Source organism: Grammomys surdaster, unplaced genomic scaffold (assembly GCF_004785775.1).
Source record: "Grammomys surdaster isolate TR1022 unplaced genomic scaffold, NIH_TR_1.0 125818, whole genome shotgun sequence".
NCBI lineage: Eukaryota > Metazoa > Chordata > Mammalia > Rodentia > Muridae > Grammomys > Grammomys surdaster.
Window position 1 is genome coordinate 607,074 of NW_021620648.1, and position 19,230 is coordinate 626,303.

Here is a 19,230-nt window from a genome sequence, read left to right on the forward strand (position 1 = left end):
CCTCCGGAACTGGCTGAGTTTATTCAGTCATTAGTAGAGACTTTTATTGAATTTATTGGAGAATGATAAAGCATGCTGAGTTTAGCATGTCTGAAATCTGAATGAGGGCCTGCCATGAAAACCTGCGTCTTTGCTGTTTTCTAGATAGAAAACTTACCCTGGCAACTTACCCTGGATGGTAGGAAACATCCAGCCCATCTCAAAGTCGGGAGCTTGGCTCCTCTTCTATCCCAGGTGCCAAGATCTGGTCCGTCAATAAATCCTGTGGATTTCACCTCTTAAGCACTCACACCTAAGGCATGGTTTCCTCTCTACCACACTCTGTCCAGCCCAGGCAAACATCAGCTGTTGATGGCCTTGCCAATTGGGATCCAGTTTCAAATCTCAGGTGGTCTCTGGCAATGAAAATCCAAGCCTAGCACAACCTCCTCTTAATTCTGGAAAAAGCCTTGGCTGGTTTTTAGAATAAATGACCCCGAAGCATCTTCTCAAGGCTCAGAGGTAAAAGGCCCATGATAGGTAAAATGTCCTGTGATAGGAGTTGTAGCTATGGTGGCGCTACTCAGGGGAAAGGCCTAGTGGCTTCCATCACATTCTTCAAGCACTGTAAAGTCTCTTGCTCTGAGGTGTTTACAAAGGCAGTTCCTTCTAAGATGCTCTTTCTGCCCTTCCCCGCCCTGCTCTGCCCCCTTTGCCTCTTTTGTTCCCATCTGTTCTGTGTGGCTCACCTGTCAGGTTTCCTCCTCTAGACAGCTTTCCAGAGTGGGTTCAATCATCAGGCTTGTTTATAAAGACCAATTATTTGACCAATTAGTATCTGAATTTCTTGTTACTATGTCTCCCCTGAGCCTTGACTGATGTTCATCTCAGTATATGTATTCATCAGTGTTTTAAATAAATGAATAGGGGATAAATGGATTGGAAGATGAGACCACACATGAGGTTTTGAATACAGCGTGTGCAGGTAGTAAGCGTTTACATTGTAACTGTTAAACCCTGGAACAATTATGAAATGGGAACAAACTTCTACTTTTTAAGTCCTTTTCTATGATCAGAAAAACAAAATTATGTATTGACACAAGATAGTCGCAACTATCCCATTGGTAAACTATTCCCAGAGCCTTCTTGGGCCTTTTGAGTTGTTTCAAGCCTAAGCCTGCAGACTTCTCAGAGAAGTGTGTCTCTGTGGTAAGCCTTTGTTGGTGCCGTTTGCTCTTTATGCATGGTGCTGCAGGTGGAACTCAGAGAGTCATGTGCACTTGGCAAGTTCTCCACAGCTGCACTTCTAGGCTGAGTTTTCTCCCGCTAAGCTGAGCTGTCCTGTAGAGCACTGCTCTGTGCTCTTCTGGTAAGCCAGCAGTCCCAGGAAGACTGGACTCTGGTGACCCTTGTGCAGGCACCAGGGGCTCCCACGAATGAGTCCTTCTGAATGCTTGCACTGGGGACGATTCTGTGAGCGGTGTTTTCTAGTCTAGAATGTCTACAACCCTTTCTGTACAGTGGAAAGTAAGCTAGGATCAATACACCAGTGTTCCACAAAATAGTTACAAAGTAGCAGTGTTTTGTTTACACTTTCCCCGGGAGGAGAATTTCGAGCACACATTAGGAGAGCTCCCCCATGCCTTCATACACAGCTCCACTACCCAGCAGCGAGAGTTAGTGCCCCGGGTCCCTCTGCTTTCTTCTCTACTTCCTTCTTACTGGGTCATTTTAAAGGAAGTCCTAGACTTCCTGTTCCATGAGCTGGAAACATTCCTGAGTGTTTGAAAGTATTAAGCTCTTGTCAGATTATTGTATGACTAAGATCTCCTGCAACATGCAGCCATCCACAAATTTCTGGGTTCTCTCAGTATTTGCTCAGATCTTTTTTCATGGTTCACCAGAACCATGTCACTTCGACAAGCCTTTGCCAATCTATATGTCCTCCTCCCCTCTCCTCCTCCTCCTCCTCCCCCTCCCCTCCCCCTCCCCTTCCTCCTCCTCCTCCTCCTCCCCTCCTCTTCCTCCTCCCCCTCTCCTCCTCCTCTTCCTCCTCCTCCTCCTCCTCCTCCTCCTCCTCCTTCTTCTTCTTCTTCTGATTTTAGTTACTTTCACTTTGTTTTGAGGCAGGATCTGGCTGTGTAGCCCAGATCGGCCTTGAACTCTCTACCCTCCTGACTCAGCCTCCCAAGAGTTGGGACTCTCATAACCTAGCTGCTGTCTATGTTATCCTTTACTACACATTTTCTGGAGAAAAAAACAATTACTGTAGCCCCTTTGCTGAAGAGTTCTCTTATTCATGGACATACACACACACACACACACACACACACACTCACACTCACACATAGAGTTGTCCAGATTTGGAATAGTGATTGTGAGAGAGAGGAAGGGCTCAGAGAGATGGGAATAAAGGCAGGCTGGGTTGCTACAGCTCAGCAGGCAGTGAGCATCTTCTGGCATTCAGCAGCACAGCACGTGATTGCCATGCGCAGTATCCTATTACAGTTGACCGAAGGGCTATGAAACGGGTGTGAAGGACCCAGGCCTAAAGAAATAGTGAGGCAGGAGAAATGTTCATCGCCAGGATTGATCAGTGTGCACTCTGCATGTGTGCTGCAGTTCTACACCTTATTCCACTAATATGCACAGTTATTACACATTTAAGAGATTTTAAAACTGACTCCAGGTGTGAACAAAATCACTCCTTAAATGGGACTAATAAAAGCAAGAAGAAAGGTGAATCAAAATGCTCAAGACAGTCGTTGATATGAAAGATCTCTTAATATTAGAAAAGTTGAGAACATAGACTGACTCTGGGTCCTTCTTGACTGTGTTGGCATTGTTAATGTGTTTTAGTCAAGTCACTGAGTTGGGCTTGAGCTTTCTGATTTCTCACTAGCTTTGCTGCTTACATGGGAAAAAAATAATTCAACAGATATTGCTTTGAAACATTGTTGCCTGCAGATGCTCTCTCGGAGAGGCTAGCTAGCATTCCTTATTCTTTTCCCAGAATAGGGAGAAACTCAGTCAGTAACTAATGCAAGTAATGACGTGGTTGTCCAGCACTGTGCTCAGGACTCGGCTTTACAAGCAAGTAAGAAGTGTGAGCTTACCTACTGTGTGCATCCCTTTCATTATGTGGTGAAATAGAAAAAGAGTGTAAATGCACAGGAGGTTTATTCTGGCTCAAAGGGTCAGAGATCTGGCTCCATTGTCCAATTCAGTGCTTTAGGCTATGGCGAGGCAGAAACATCTTGGCAGAAGGGTGTGATGGGAGAAAGCTACTAGGCTCGGCAGTCAGCAAGAGCGTGCAGAAGCCTGGGGATAGGCATGCCTTTCAGAGGCTCATCTCCCTGACCTATTTCCACCAGCTAGATGTCACCTCCTTCAGCTAAGAATCCGTCTGTGGATTAATTTATTCCTGAGAATAGTATTTCTCAACAGCACCACAAGCTAGACGCCAAGTCTTTAGTACATGAGCCTTTCTGTGGTTAAGGAAAGGTGCAACTAGTGAGGTGATGTCCTTGTTCCCTGCCAGTGGGAGGCTGAGTCTCATAACTGCCATAAGGGATATTGAATCCCTTCAAGCTGGAGTTACAGCCATTTATGAACCACCCGATGTGTGTACTGATGTCCAAATTCGATCCCTGGATAGAGCAGTAAGCATTCTTACCCAGTCAGCTTTCCAGGAGACGAACGTCCCTTTCTGCTGCTTTCTCTGAGATCACGTCCTCTCAAATTCTCTGGTTTCTGGATCTCTTTTTACTGCTTTCTTTGTAGACGATCCCACTCTGTCCTCAGAAAGCTCTCCCCTCACTCCATCCTGTTCTTTCTGCTGCTTATTTCCTCACACTGAATTTTTCAGCCCGGTGTAAACAGCCAGGCCAATCGACAGCACACTCAGGTGTCTTCCTAACTAAGATGCTCCTAAAGGACGTTTATTGATTGTTATTCCTTCGCCTGTCTTCCCCCCTCTGCAGCCAGCACACTCTGGTTCCCCACTGGGACGTCACTCAGTCCTTAAGGTTAGAGTACAAGTCTCCTTTCTGAAGGGTCCTAGCCAGTGGGAGTAGTCTAGACCCTGGCTCTGGTGATTGGTTGAGGATAAAATTTGTATTAGTCAAATGATTGACACCTGATGTTAACCTTTGCTCTCCACGTGCACCTGAACACATCCACACTAAATGCAAACTTGTACACAAACGTGCAGACACACACAAGGAATCTTCTATTCTGAACTCTGTATCTGCTTCCACTGGACGGTGCTGCCCACAGTGGTACAAGGGTCTTCCCCATTCAGTTAACTCCTCTTGGGAATGCCTTCACAGGCCCAGATGCTGGTCTCGAGGTTGATTCCAGATGCAGTCAAGGTAACAGTTAACATCAGCCACTACAGAGATTAATTCAGCTACTCACAAGGAGACAAGAAGGAGGTATTTCCTGGGGCTGCTGGTGGCACTTGGCTTCTTCAGCAGAAAATTCCCAAGGCAACCTTTTGTGTCTCTTACAGAATCACAAAGATGAATATAGTTCTGTTGCTGCTAGCTTTCTGAGAGTCCAGAAAGGCAGGCAGCACTTGCCTGAGGATGGTGTCAACAAAGAAATGGGTTGTGGAAAGGGGAGAGGAGGAGAAAGATGAGGAAGAGGAGGAAGAGGAAGAATAGGAAGAAAAGGAGGAGGAAGAGGAAGAAAAGAATGAGGAAGAGGAAAGAGGAAGCAGAGAAGGAGGAAGAGGAGGAAGAGAAAGAGGAGGAAGAGGAGGAGGCAGAGAACATTTTGAGGTCTTGCTCATGCTGTGCCAGAATCCCCTCCCCTGAGACTGTTCAGTTATGTGGACAGTAGACTTCCTTTATGCCTGAAGTCTATCGTGCTTTCTGTTGCTTATAACATAGTAACCTCAATGATGGTATGTCTTTAATCTTAAGTGTTTGAGTAAGACCTGAAGAACTAATGCCTGGTTCTCCCCAAATATACATGCTCCTGGAAGAAGGATGCACTTTGTTGTTGTTGTTTAACTGAAAGATCTTGCTTCAAGAAAGGCTTTTGTTTGAATGTTAGGGGAAATGGTAGAAAAAGCACATCAAACCATTCTTCAGTGTTGTTAGCTACTATCTATAAATAAACTGGTGATGCGGTATATTGTGCAAACCGAGATGTTTTTTAAGAGTTTAGGGAGGATGAGTAGAGTCCTTGGGACTTCCAGGCAGCCCCTAACTGAGCAATAAAATTGAATCACCCTCTTTCCTGAAACATCAGCTCAGCAAAATGACAAAACAACAGTTTTCAGGATACAGACCATAAAGCTGTGGAGGCCCAGTATCCCCGAGATAAGGAAACAAATGACAAGGTCCCTAAGGTCACCACGTACCATTTCCTGAAGACTTTCTGATTTCAACATGGGAGGGACCTAGTGGTCTCTCTGGGGTGAGGAGACATCCTGGGGATGTAGGACAAGGTAACTTGAGTTCACTCGGGAGAATACTGGAGGGGGTGGAATCATGGTCCAATTCTCCTAAGTACTTGGCTGAGTAGGAACAAGTTTTTTAAAGAACTCACAAAGAGTAGTATCCAACTAGAGCTCTCAGGAGACTTTGTTTCAGTGGGAGAGCAAAATCAGGGCTAAGTTCATCTGGTCCCACCTAGCAAAAACATTTCAAAGCAAGACTCAAACGGTTTGCAAATACTTCAGTTCTATCCACCTACAAAGTTCAAGAATGTTTGTAAAAGTACAAAAATACTTAGTATCCTTCAACACCAAATCCACAATGTTTGACATCTAATTAAAGCTTGCCAGGATAAGAGGAAGACACATGTGACCCAGGATGAGGGAGAAATCAATGCAATGAGAGAATGAGAGCAGATAAGATCTGTAGATAAAGCCATCAATGCAGTAATTATTAACTTCTACATGCCAATGACTTTTAGAATGAAACTGATATATTAAATTAAAACATGAAAAGATAAAAAAAATCAAACTTACAGAGATAGAAACTGCAATATCTGAACTTCAACAATTGTATCTGTTTAGCTTCATGTTAGAGACTGCCAAAGAAAAGATTAGGGGTTTGAGAGCATAGAAATTGTTAATCCCAGCAAACAAGAGTAAAGACCACCACCCAGATTCTTTGATTGAGTTAAGTAAGCTTTATTTTCTGTCAGACAGGGCTATCTCCTTAAAGTGGGGTTTGAAAAAAAAATAGCATCGTATACAGGAGATGGAGTATTTATATATCTCCCAAACTTGCAAGACTAGGTAGGAAGTTTACAAGGGTCCAGGGATTTCCAGAGGAATTTTGGTTATGTAGGAACTTGGACCAACATTTCCAAATTGTTGGTAGACTATCTTATCAGGGTGGAGGTCAGGGCATAGGGTGGGGAATATGTCAAATTCCAGAAAATGGGTCAAGACCTCGTCAAATTTAAGTTTTACAGGACAAGGATGAACTTATTTTGACCTTGTAGTAAGATGGGTTCTAACCTAGACATGGAGTCAGGCTGGCCCATCACAATAAAACTCCTCAAACTTAGACACTCTGAGAAGGGGACAGGAAGAAAACAACCATCACTGAGCTCTGTGAAAATAAGTGGAATTCCTAAAAGAGGAGGGAAAAATATTTAAAGAAAAGGCACAGGAAAAACAAGGAGTAACAGTAAGCTGATAACAGCTTCCCGGACAGTTGCAATTGATAAAGAACTAGTCTTAGAAAAAATGTCTTTACGTTTACAAAAGCCGAATCTCACTGTGAGCCTGCACTCCAAGGGAAGATAGAGAAAGGTGACAGATCTGGGCAGGGGCAAAATGAAACTTAGTAACAATCTGTATCAGCTGATGTATCCACTGAGGGAGTTACAATCTGTATACGATGAGAGAAAACTGACAAACCAAATGCAAACTGCATGGCTCCGTGGACAGTGACTTCTGTTTTCTTGTTGTTTATTCATTTACTTACTTGTTTTGAGACAGAATATTCCCCTGCAATTCGGGATATCTTAGAACCTACTATGTAACCCAGGCTGGACTTGAATTCACAGTAATCTTCCTGCCTCAACTTCCCTTTATTCCCAGATACTCGGGTTACAGGTGTGAGCCACCACATCTGGTTAATAATCTATTCTTATTAGTTGAATTTCATTAATGTTAATTTTTGAAACAAAATCACTACCTATATATTGTGAAGTTTGTAATAATGCATACGGTGAGACTGGCGTGAGATTGGGAGACATGGAATTATAGGGCCCTGATAGTCTTAAGTTACATGTGAAATAAAATATTATTATTTTAAGGTATCACATAAAGATATGCAAGTCCGAAAGCATAAAATAATCATATCATATTATAACTAATAAGTCAATAAGTAGATGAGATATCATCATAAGAATTCTAAATATATAAGAAAAGAATATTGAAGAATAGAAAACAAACCACCAAGATCACAGGCTTAATCTCACCTTCATCAACACAATCATGTTACATGTAAATGGTCTAAGTCACACAATCAAGACATCGAATGATCATCAGATTGGGTAAAAAACCAAGAGCCTACTGTGTGTTCTCCGTAAGAATCACATTAAACATAGAGACTGATGTTCTAAGTGTAAACAGCTGGACCTTAGCAGCTTGAGGATTGACTCTGGGACTTGAGGAATTTCCTTGTGGAAGGCAGGTCACCTTTCCCCCTAAAATCGTGGAGTTATGGAATATAGTAATTTTTTTCAGACTAAAGGAAATTCACTGAGGAGATCACTGGTGTTCCATCAGTCTGGGTTGACTCTGTGGACATGGGGTGGAAAATAGATGCTGGCAAATGTGGGACTAGGCCAAAATTGGAAAAGAACTTTTCTTGGTGGAGATGTTGTTGAAGGAAAGACAGAAAGACAGACAGTCAGACAAGAAACCCAGGCCTTGCTTTGTGGTAAATACATAGTTGATGAAGAATATATCTGTCCCTAGATGATGAGACACACACAAACAGTATTCCTAATCCAGAAGGCTGAAATCCTAAATGCTTTAAGCTCTGAAACTTTCTGGGTGCTGACACAGTGGAAAATTCCGCACCATAAAATGGTTTATATACAAGGTTATTACAATTATTGCCAACAACTGCACTTAGGTTATGTGTGTAATTTTGTGTTACGTGTGTAAATTTTGGGCCCCACCACCAAGGTATCATATTATATGTATGAAAATATTATTGATTCTGGGGAAAACCCCACACATTTGATGTCCTTCAGCCTGAAGTGGGAGAACAGAGACACAGATTCTCACTGTTGGCAGTCTGAAGAGTCCATTTAGATTTTTGGGGACCCCCCAACTCAGGTCACATCAGGGTTTGTGGCTACCTCCATTGAAGGAAAGAATTTCCGACCAAGTCTGGTATGATGAGGCAGAGTTGGAGATTTTATTAAAGGTATTTTAATATAGGCTTATGCGTGTGGGTTAAGTAAGGAATTCTGTGAGCATGTTGTGGGATTCTTAAAGGGGGGTGGGGGAGGGGGAAAGACACTCCCGAGAGTGGGCATGGGCTTCTTAAGGGAGAAACAAATTAACTGTCATAGCTGAACTGCCATAGCTTTAAGATATATATATATGTATATAATTTTGGTGGCTCTCAAGGTTGCTAAGAAACCTTTTCTTCTTCTTTTCTCTGTCATTCCACAAGTGGATTAATGAGTAGCTATGGGGATGTCTTGGATGGAATTATAATCTGAAAAGGGACAACCAGATGTCACGGGGGCTGTACACGGGGGTTTGCTCCTGCCTTTGTAAACGGGGCTCTGTGAGATCCCTGGAAAACTTCAGGCTTACAGCTGTGAAGAGGGAAGGGTCTTAAGCAGTTGTTAATTGGACTGGAATTCTTGCTTCTCTGGGGCAACTGGAATCTAAAGTGAGGGGCTCATCTTCCTTCTGGTGGTCTCCTGGATATCAAGCATCAATCTTGTGTGTGTTCAGACACGTGTGTGTGTGTGTGTGTGTGTGTGTGTGTGTGTGTGTGTGTGCAGAAGTCCATGAGTGTTGACACCAGATATCCTCTTTCTCATTCTCCTGTTTTCTACCTCCCTCTTCCACTTTGAGACAGGCTCTTTCATTGAATCTGGGGCTCATCATTTTGGTTAAATTGATTGGGCAGCACCCGTCCACCACCCGAGCATCTGCCTTTCTCTATCCCCTCAGTGGAAGGGTTATAAACATGTGTTTCTATTTCAGGCTTTTCTTTGGATGCTAGTGATCCAAACTCAGGTTCTCATGCTATGCAGCAAGTGCTTTGTCTGCTGGTGGTGGAAATGCCATTCTAACTTGGATGGAGAGAGGGGACATGCTTACTGCTCGGTTTCTCAGGGATTTTATTACCATTCATCTTGGCTGGAAAAGACCATGTGAAGGCCTTGAGGTCATTTGATGGAGAATCATTTGTTACCATGTACCACTGCCCAGCTGACCTTTCAGAAGCTCAAGGGCAGCTCCTTAAGTTTTGTGGCACAGATACCGAGCATAGCAATGCGTTCTAGACACTAGTACACTCTTTAAAGTGTCCCAAATGAGATAACTGTGCACAGATAGCCATCCTAGTTTGCTTTCCCTTGTTGTGATAAACACCATTACCAAAAGCAAGGTGGAGAAGAAAGGGCATTTTGGCTATCATGTCCAGAGCACAGCTCATCACTGGGGAATTTAGGACAGGAACTCAAGCAGAGGCAGAGGTGGGAACCACAGAGGAAAGGTGCTTCTGCCTTGCTCTTCATGGCTTGCTCAGCTTGCATCTTCTTAGACCCCACTTGCTCAGGAATGATGCCACCCACAGTGGGCTGCACCATTCTACATCAATCATAATCAAGAACATGTCCCACAGCCTTGCCTACAGGTCAACCTGATGGAGGTATTTTTTTCCTCAATTGAAGTTCCCTCTTTCCAGATGACTCTAGTTTGAATCAAGCTGACAAAAAAAACTATCCAGCATTCCTCCTTAAATCATAGGCATGAAGCTATTTAATCAAACATTTGTAGTGGGATAATGAATTCGTTTTGACACCAAATAAACTGTAAAATACTCATTAAGATTCAGTTTCTCTAGCTAGATCAAGAACAATGGTCTCTGTTAATATAATCACCTTTTAACTGCTTTAAGTGAAGCTTAACCTTCCAAACTATAATGGCTTAGCATAATTTATCGGAAACGATTCTTAGCCTTCAAGTCAAACACTGCTCCTGAACACAATGCTGTCCCTGAAGTATGAGTGACAGGTGATATGTATAGCCAATCGAACAACACTTCTAACTCCCCCACTTCACACCGTTCTTGGGTCTGGGGGTAGGGGATAAGGTCTGTTAATGGTCACTGACTTCCTGTTCACTAGAGGACTGTCTGAATGGGGACCTCATCTCATTTATGCATCACCAAAGTATAAAATGAGAACACACACAGGAATCATGGCAAATCAGGAACACTGTAGCTTTAGCTCGATGTTGGAAAAAGTCGAGATTTTGTTTGCAATTTTCCATTTTCAGACTTCATCTTTTTCCACCCAAACCAACCAAACCAACATTGCCATATATAGGTGGCCAGTTCAGAAACAGAGAGCAAATATGATACTTAAATATTTGTTTACCGTGTAGTGTAGCCAGGTCTCAGGGCTGGCTTAACACAGAAGATTCACAGTAACAAAGGGTAAAATGTAGCCTCTGTTGAACTACCTGAGAGCTTCTAGAGAAAGCATGACTATGTATTACAATACTTAAACAACAACTTTCCAATAAATACGCTGCACTCTGGAGATTCAAGTAGCGTGCAAGTGTCCCAGCTGGCAGAAGAACTGTTGGCCATTTCAAACTTCCTGTGCTGGGCCCAAACACATGACACTGGATGCAGCTGAACTAAGTTACCCGGTTTATTTTCTTTTTAAAAGCAATGAATCCAATTTCCTGAGATGTCTAGAATAAATTGCATTGAGATTGGTGAGATTTTACAACTTTAAAAAGCCTCAGTTAGAGCATACATACACAGCTTGGAGCATGGACAAAGCCATTTCACAACAGCTTAGAAAAAAGTCATGCTGGATCTTCTCATTCTATCATCTACGTATGATCTATCTATCTATCTATCTATCTATCTATCCATCCATCCATCTATCTATCATCTGTCTCTCATGCATGCAGGTGTGTGTGTGTGTGTGTGCTTACTGCTATCCTCACTTCACATTCTGAGGCTAGAGCAGGACACCTGCTATCTTTCTCTGTTGCTCTCTGCTTTACTGTCCTGAGACTGGACAAGAACTGGAAGCCCACTAGTTTGGTGAGGTTAGCTGGTCTGTGAGCTCTCTGGGTACATCTGTCTCTGCCCTCCAATACTCAGGTAATGGGAATTCAAGACCGTATCTGGATTTTTCCAGGGGCACTAGATTCTGATGCTTGCATGTGTGTCACCCACGGAATCATTTTCCTAGCCTGGTATCTACCCTTAAAGGACTTGCCTTTACTTTTTTGTTCGGGAAACCTAAATATATATTTAGTTCTTCCCTTCAAGAATTTTGATTTGTCATTAAAAAAATGAGCTGTATTATTTTAATAAGTTTTGCACAAAAGATTTCACTATGAAGTAAAATTCTGGATATGTCAAGAGACTGCTTTATCCAACTTTGTTTGGGTTCTTGAGAAAAGGTGGTTTTATTATTTAAGAGCATTGAACATTGTACATCAATAACTATATGAAGTGCTGAGGACGTTCCTCAGTGAGAAGTGCTGAAGCCCATGGGTTGATCCCCAGCACCTCATACACCATGTATGCTGTGGTGTACGGACTTACAAGTCTACTAGTGGGAAGTGAAGGCAGAAGGACCCTAAGTTCAAGGTCACACTCAGTGCAGTGAGTGTTAAAGCCAGCTCGGTATACAAGACAACTTGTGATGGGGAAGGAGAGGGAAGGCAGAGACCATAGCTTTGAGCTTTAAAATCATCACTTTTGTAGCTGAAGATATGCTTTGGAGGTTAGGAGTGCTTGCTATGGGCTCTTGAGAACCTGCATTCTATTTTCAGCACACACATAACAAGCTGGCCATCCGGGGCCTGTCTGTAACCTCAACTTTGATGGGAGCTGAGACTAGGGGTTGCAGACACTTCCTGGTTTCCACCCTAGTCAAGAAAACAGGAGCCCCAGGTGCAGGAAGAGACCCTGTCTCAAAGGATCAGACAAATGAATAACAGAGGAAGACACTTGGTGCCCTTTTCCAGCCTCTTGTACAGGTGTGCATACTTGTGAATGTGTGTGCAGATACCATACACACATGCGCACGCACACACAAATCTTTAAAAGCAAAATCATCTGTTCTGCTTTGCTGCTTGATTTGGAAAGCATCTGCTGACAGAAGCCCCTTTTGGCTCTGGTTGTGCTGTATAATAGTGGGGTCTTACGCCCTCACCTAGAGTCTAGGAAATGTCCACTCATATGTGGTCCTTGGGTTGTATCTCTGAAGCAGTAAATAAAAAATGAACTTTTTTTTTTTTTAAAAAAAAGAGGCAATAAAGATTCAGCTCGTCTGGACAAACAGGAGATGAGAGTTAAAAATAGCTCCTAGACAGTGGTGGTTACTCAGCGGGAGATTCAATATTGATTGAGGGTTGATATATGATTGTTGGAACCTGGGTAGCAAAAGAAACCTTTAAGCAAAAACACTTAAAATATAAAATAAAGGCGAGATGGTGGAGAGTCCTTTGACTTCTTTGCAAAAAACCATAATTTCACTGCAGAGTGTGTTTCTAAGGTCTGGAACGCATTGTTGTTATTACTTAATGCCAGACACGCAGAAAAGCAAGAAGATGGTGTCTTTTTTAACTGGATAGAGAGAGAATTCATGCTTATGTTTAACTGATGCATCTCCTGAGAGATCGGAGAGGTGGGGTAGAGCAGCAGTGGGAATCTGAGAATGTTATCTGAGGCACATTACACATGCATATTTAGCAACAAGCTCTGTGGTACAAGGTCTGCCCTGAAGGCACCAGAGTTCTGCCGTGAGCAGAGACGAATGGGTGGCAATGGTGTTTTAGGGAGTGCAAGGCTTTGGAGGCTAAGAATCTCTAATTTCCATGTCGGGTTTAGCTTAGGCATGAAATGCAATTGAGCTGCTATGAACCAAAAGCACTGTCTGCTGATACCTTTCTCAGCTTGCTGGGAATGCAACCTAGTCCTCGGCCACAATTACATGTGCTCTTAGCCACTGAAATATCTCTCCAGCCCCTGGAAATCAATTTCAAATTCAAGTCCTGGACCTTGTAGACTAATGACTGGTGGTTAGAACTTAAGAGTTATTGTGGATTCATTATAGGAGGGTGAGTTCAGTCTTCTTCCCTCTCACTTTCCTCTTCCCCCTCCTCCTTCTCCCCCTTCTCCTCCTCCTCCTCCTCCCCCCTCCTCCTCTTTCTCCTCCTCATGCTCATTCTCCTTATAGCCCACCACTTTCTCTCTCTGATCTTTTTTGTCAAGGGTCAATGCAACACAAACTCCTTGCTAGATACCTACCCTTTGATCTGGAACATTGTAGGCTCTAGAACTGTGAGCTAATACAAGGCTGTTCATCATGACTAGAATGGCCTGTGGTATTCTCTTAGAACACACAGAACACACAAAGAGAAAAGCATGGTTCTGGTGCTCATGTCATAGGATGAACAACAGGTATGGGTGTAACTTGCCCCATAAACCCTTTCGCTGATAAAGCAGTGAGACTGGGGTCTAAATATAAGAAGCCTGGGCTGCTAGTAAAGACTTTACATTCCTGACAAAGGTGCTATGCTACCTCCTAAAGAGTAAGTAGAAACAGTTCCCCCTGTAAGCACTATTTTATAGTTCAGTACACTAGTTGGACTAACCACCTGGGTACTCTACCCCATGTAGTTTTAACTGCCATTTGTTAGCTGAGCAGCTAAAAGCAAAAGGCATATGGATTTAAGGAGGCTCACAGATCCATATGGCACATGAAAGCACAGACTGAAATACCATAGAATCTACCTATAACTCAGTTTACCAGGTGAATCTAATAAAGCCATGTGTGTTATAGGGAACCCACCAAAGGTGACCACTCACACACAGTTTATAGCCAATTGAAAGTCTTTACTCCAGCTGGCTGAGACTAAGGCACCAAGTGTTCAAGCATAGGGTTTGTGAAGGCAAAAACCACATCCTGGCACCTCACTCCACAGCGGCAGTGGGAGCCTTTGTGCAAGCAAGCAGTTTAACAGAGGCTAAGATAAGCAGTTAGCTGAAGGGTAGATTCTGCATAAGTAGGCAGTTTAACAGAAGCTGAGATAAGCTAGCTGGGACTTCTGTACCTCAGAAGTCCTAGAATAGACCTGGGTAATTTTCCACTGGGCTCCTCATCAAGAAGATAAAATCTAAAATGGCCTCAACAAGAGGCCATTTTGCAACATGGAGGAACTTCTGCACTGTCTTGCCTTGTCATACATGTTTCAAGGGTTTCATATATTATAAAAAGCTATTCAATTATTATTATTATTATTATTTTACTAAATCAAATCTTCAGAAATGAAAACCTACAGGAGAATAATTATCATGACACCTTTTAGGCTTTTTTAGTATACAGGCAACTGAGGATGATCTAACCATTCCATTTGTATAACCAGCTGCTTGCTTGAGTCACTTTGAGAGTAACGTGCATCTAAAACAGAGGGACATTTAAATTGCCGATCAAGTCATTTAGTTAGTTTTGAGACAGTATCCTATAGCCCTGGCTGATCTCAAATTGCTTCCGGAGTTAAGAATAACCTTCTGCCTCAACCTGCCAAGTGCTGGAATTACAGACTTTTTGTTTTGTTTTGTTTGTTTGGATTAAAGACTTTTTGAGCCTCAATTTTCATCTTTGCTCTATACATGCATATGTGGATGTTGCTAAAACAAACTAATTTACAGTGTGTGTGTGTGTGAACTGGAGACCAAGATATTTCTCTAACAGAGAAAATGTAAAATCTGAGCATCTAAGCAAATGGTCCCCAAGAGGCCTCATTACTGTTGCAGACCAGCTGGGAGAGAAGGAACAAGAAACTCGAGCAAAGTCTCTGTCCTAACCACTTTTCTGGCCCCTGGCCCCTTCTCTCCATCTTTAGTGACTATGGCCACAAATCCAAGCATCATTAATATTTTATTAGCACAAATTGTGTTCTGTAACTGTCTCCCTATGACCTTTATCTTCCTTTGTTCATAGAGAAAGCTGAGCCTCTCGCTGGCCTAATGGGGAAAAAAACCCCTCAGAATGCTGTTCTGAGAAATGAAAGTAGAGAATAGTCTTCTGTACACTGCTATTTACATTTGAGACCAGACTGTTCCCTTTAAAGCTGATGGAGAGTGTTTGCTCTACTTACTAAACATTGAGAGGGGATGGAAAAGAATTCTTGTAGCAGTGCTTAGAGCCTGACAAGGAGATCCTAGTGGACTCAACCAAAATGAGGTAATCAAGTTTTTCCCACGCAAGAGAGAAAAAGTGGAAGATTTAAGAAGCTTCATTTATACCATGTTCTCGGAAGAGACCCTTAGAAATTGTTCTCTCTCCTCACAATAGACAAACTGGAATGTAGACAATCCTAACTCACTGGGACCTCTTCCTGTTCTAACTGTGCACCAGTCCATCTTCCTCTGTGAAATTTCAGGGCCTTGGGTTCTTCACATGTGAAGTTATACAAAGGTGTTGAGAGGCATTGTATGAGCCCAGCCATCTAACCCCACAACCCTCTGACAACTCTTGATATCCTTTCTTGTTTTTTAAAGAAAGAGACTTGCTGTAATGGCTATTCCTGGTTGTCAACTTGACTATATCTGTAATGAATTATAATCCAGAATTGGAGGACTCACCTCTGATCCAGATCTTGAGGCTGGGAAATACAAGTTTCTGACCTGGATCTTGGTATGGAGATCTTGAGGCATAGTGGCTATGAAAAGCTTAGGCCCAGGCCCTTAATCCAGGAGACTAAGGCAAGGAGCATTCTGAGTTTAAGGTCAGCCTGGGACAAAACAAATCCTAGATCCAGGCATGGTGGTACACATCTTTAATTTGGGCCACACCTTCTGCTGGAGACCTACATGAGGACATTGGAAGAAGGAAGATCCACTCTTCTTCACCTGCTTGCATTTACTTGCCAGCACATCTGTTAGAATCTACTAGCCTCGTGGGACTGAGCAACTGCTAGATCCTTGGACTTCCCACTCACAGCTGACCATTGTTGGGGAGTTGGACTACAGACTGTACATCATCATAACAAATCCCCTTACTCTATAGAGACTATTCATAAGCTCTGTGACTCTATAGAACCCTGATTAATACAATTGTTGTCTGGAAGGCTGGCTGACTGTCCTGGAAGTCATAATCCTTCTGCCTTAGCCCCACCCCTTACTGCACCAGAACTACCACACTCAACCAAGACACCACCTCTTGGAAGCTCTTTCCCCAGGAGGAGTCCCATCCCTACCTTGCCCTGTCAGCCATTTTTAGGATGTTTCTTCAACCTGTTCCTTTTGTTTCAGTTCTCCTATATGCTATACATTCAGTCATCTCCTTGCCCTGTCCTGTGGAAACTTCATCCAGGTTCCTTGGCAAGCTTGTTCTCAACCCTGCAAAGGAGAGCTCTCCCACTGTCTACTGCGGCTGCAGCTCCAGGCTGTGTACTGCCACTCTGTAAGTCACTCGGCACATGGGCAAATGGCAGTTTGTAAAGGTCAAAGGGGAAACCCACGTAGGATGAGTTGGTTTGTTTTGATTGGACAGGTTAATTAGGTGAGCCAATGGGAGCTTTTGATTGCTGGACTTTAATACTTTGATAGCTGGACCTTGGTGGTTAGCCTCAGGAGGAAGTGGTCAAATAAGGCAATGGACCTTGGGGGCTAGCTTTAGGGATATAATGGTTTTCAGCAAGGCAGAGGGAATGGGGTAAAAGGTCAAAACCTCTCTTGAATGTTTGCCGTGCTCGGGTCTGTTAGAACCCCTTTACCTGTTAAACAGACTAGGAGGGCAAGAACATCATGTCTTAAAGTGTCAGGGCCCTGAGAAATTTTGTGGCTCAAGGGAAGGAGGAAAGCAGGCCCACCTCCTCCAGGAGGCCACCAGGCCAGTCTTGGTGTTTGAAATTGTGTAAGTGATCTGTCTCCCACACACTAGCTCCTCCCCAACCCACAGACAGACAGAGAGATTCCCACAGCCTGTTCCCTGGAGATAAACAGTCCAGGAAACACCCATGCTTTAGAATCGTGGTTGTCCACTCTCACACGGCTTACTGGTGTTTAAAGAACTATTTTCCAAAGTAATGAAAAACCAGAGTCATTCCTACTCCTATCTGAATGTTGATTAAACTTGCTTGTTCATTTTATACTGCACTATGCATTGAGGCTGGTTATATGCCTGGGTTTTTTTCCCCAGATATGCATATATAAAATTGGACTACACTCATGATTTAAGACAACTCTCTACAGTGGCAAAGCAGGAAAATAGAGGATATGAGAAATAATCAAGAGAAACAATATTCCAGGCAGCCGGCTCTCTCTTTAGGACACAGAGATGGATGCCTCTCACTCAGGTCTACAGTAGGAACAGCTTGTAGCTGACAAATATCTGCTAAGTCCTTACGGTTTTTGAAGCTAACTATGAAACATTGGGAGTACAGATCTAAGCACAGGAGATAACCACAGAACAGTGGTCTTTCTGCTAAAGTCTCTTGAGATACACAGAAAGTCTTCCTTTAAAAGTAACCCCCCCCTCCAAACAACAATAACAACAAACCTATTTCACTTTTTCCTTACCCCAGTGGATGGCAAATGGTACAAGTTTCCAAGAAGAGCAAGTTTTGCAGCTGATGGCATCTTCAACGCTGAAATCATGCCTTTCTCACTTAGGAGTTGACTGAGGCTAGCTACTTTGGAGTTGAAGTCTGAATTACACCCAACAGAACAGAAATCACTGTTGTAGCCACCAGAACACAGGATGTTCTTGGTGAGAAGGGTCGTGGGATCAGAGTTGACTGCAGTAGTGTGTGAGATCACAGAGTTGACTGCAGTAGCCTGGAAAAGATTCGGCTTCTCTGAAAGCAGCATAGGGCTTTATGCAGAAAGATGGCTTTGATCTGTCAGTGTGCCACCACCAAGGCAGAAGAGTCTCTGTTACAAACCCCTAGGAGGGCTTGTGAAGGGCCTGTTATGCTGTGCCGAGGTTCACTGTGGAGAGAGGGGCCACAGGATTTGAAGTTGTGGTGTCTGGGAAGTGCTGAAGACAGAGGGCCAAGTCCATGAAGTTTGTGGATGGTCTGATGGTCCATAGTGGAGACCTGTTAACCACGATGTTACTTCTGTGGGCCATGGACTCCTCAGACAGGTTGTGCTGGGCATCAAAGTGAAGACCAGCTCCCCTGGGACCCAAGTGGTAAGACTGACCCCAAGAAGCCTCTTCCTGATTACGTGAGCATTGTGGAACATTGTGGATGAAATCTCGGCTCCACCTCCATCTTGAAACAGAAGGGTGGGAAGCCAGAGCCACCTGCCATGTCCCAGCCACTGTCCACAGCATAACAGGGTCTTGGTGGCTGTATCTGGAGGCTGGATGTTGTCCCTTAAAGACATTTAATACAATCTTGCACAAAGGAAAAGAAAAAAGGGCTCTTTCCTAGATATATCCATTTGGGTCACAAAATAGTAGGGGTAGGTTAGAAAGAGATAAAAGTGGGCATTAAAAATTTACCAGCTGCCGGGCAGTGGTAGTGCATGCCTTTAATCCCAGCACTCGGGAGGCAGAGGCAGGCAGATTTCTGAGTTCGAAGCCAGCCTGGTCTACAGAGTGAGTTCCAGGACAGCCAGGGCTACACAGAGAAACCCTGTCTCAAAGAACAAAAAACAAACAAACAAAAACAACAAAAATTTTACCAGCATGCTGCCTTCCCAATAAAAAACCTAAATACATCATCTCTTATAGAGTTGAATATGGTGGAACTGAGAAGGCGAGAAGCCCAACATCTGTGTTAGAAAAAGAGAACGGAGCAGATAGAGTTCAGCACAATACACGTGGCAAGAGTTTCTCCCTGCTGGGGAGGGCAGAGGCTCGTATGTTGGGGAATCTTGCTATTAAGGTAGCAGTCCCCCATGACCGGATGGCTTTCTGAGCTTGTCACAAAATGGGGGACTCCCTCAGTGAGGCTTCACTGTCCCTGCCAGTGTTTGTCTGAAGAGTGTCACTGAACACAGGTGACCGGCCTTGTCTGAAAAGTCAACTTGT

The 19,230-nt window shown here is 43.5% G+C and overlaps 1 pseudogene; it reads left to right on the plus strand.

The window, feature by feature from the left end:
• LOC114640452 overlaps positions 1-18,530 on the plus strand; it is a 45,355-nt pseudogene extending 26,825 nt beyond the window's left edge.
• The last annotated feature ends 700 nt before the right edge of the window (positions 18,531-19,230 follow it).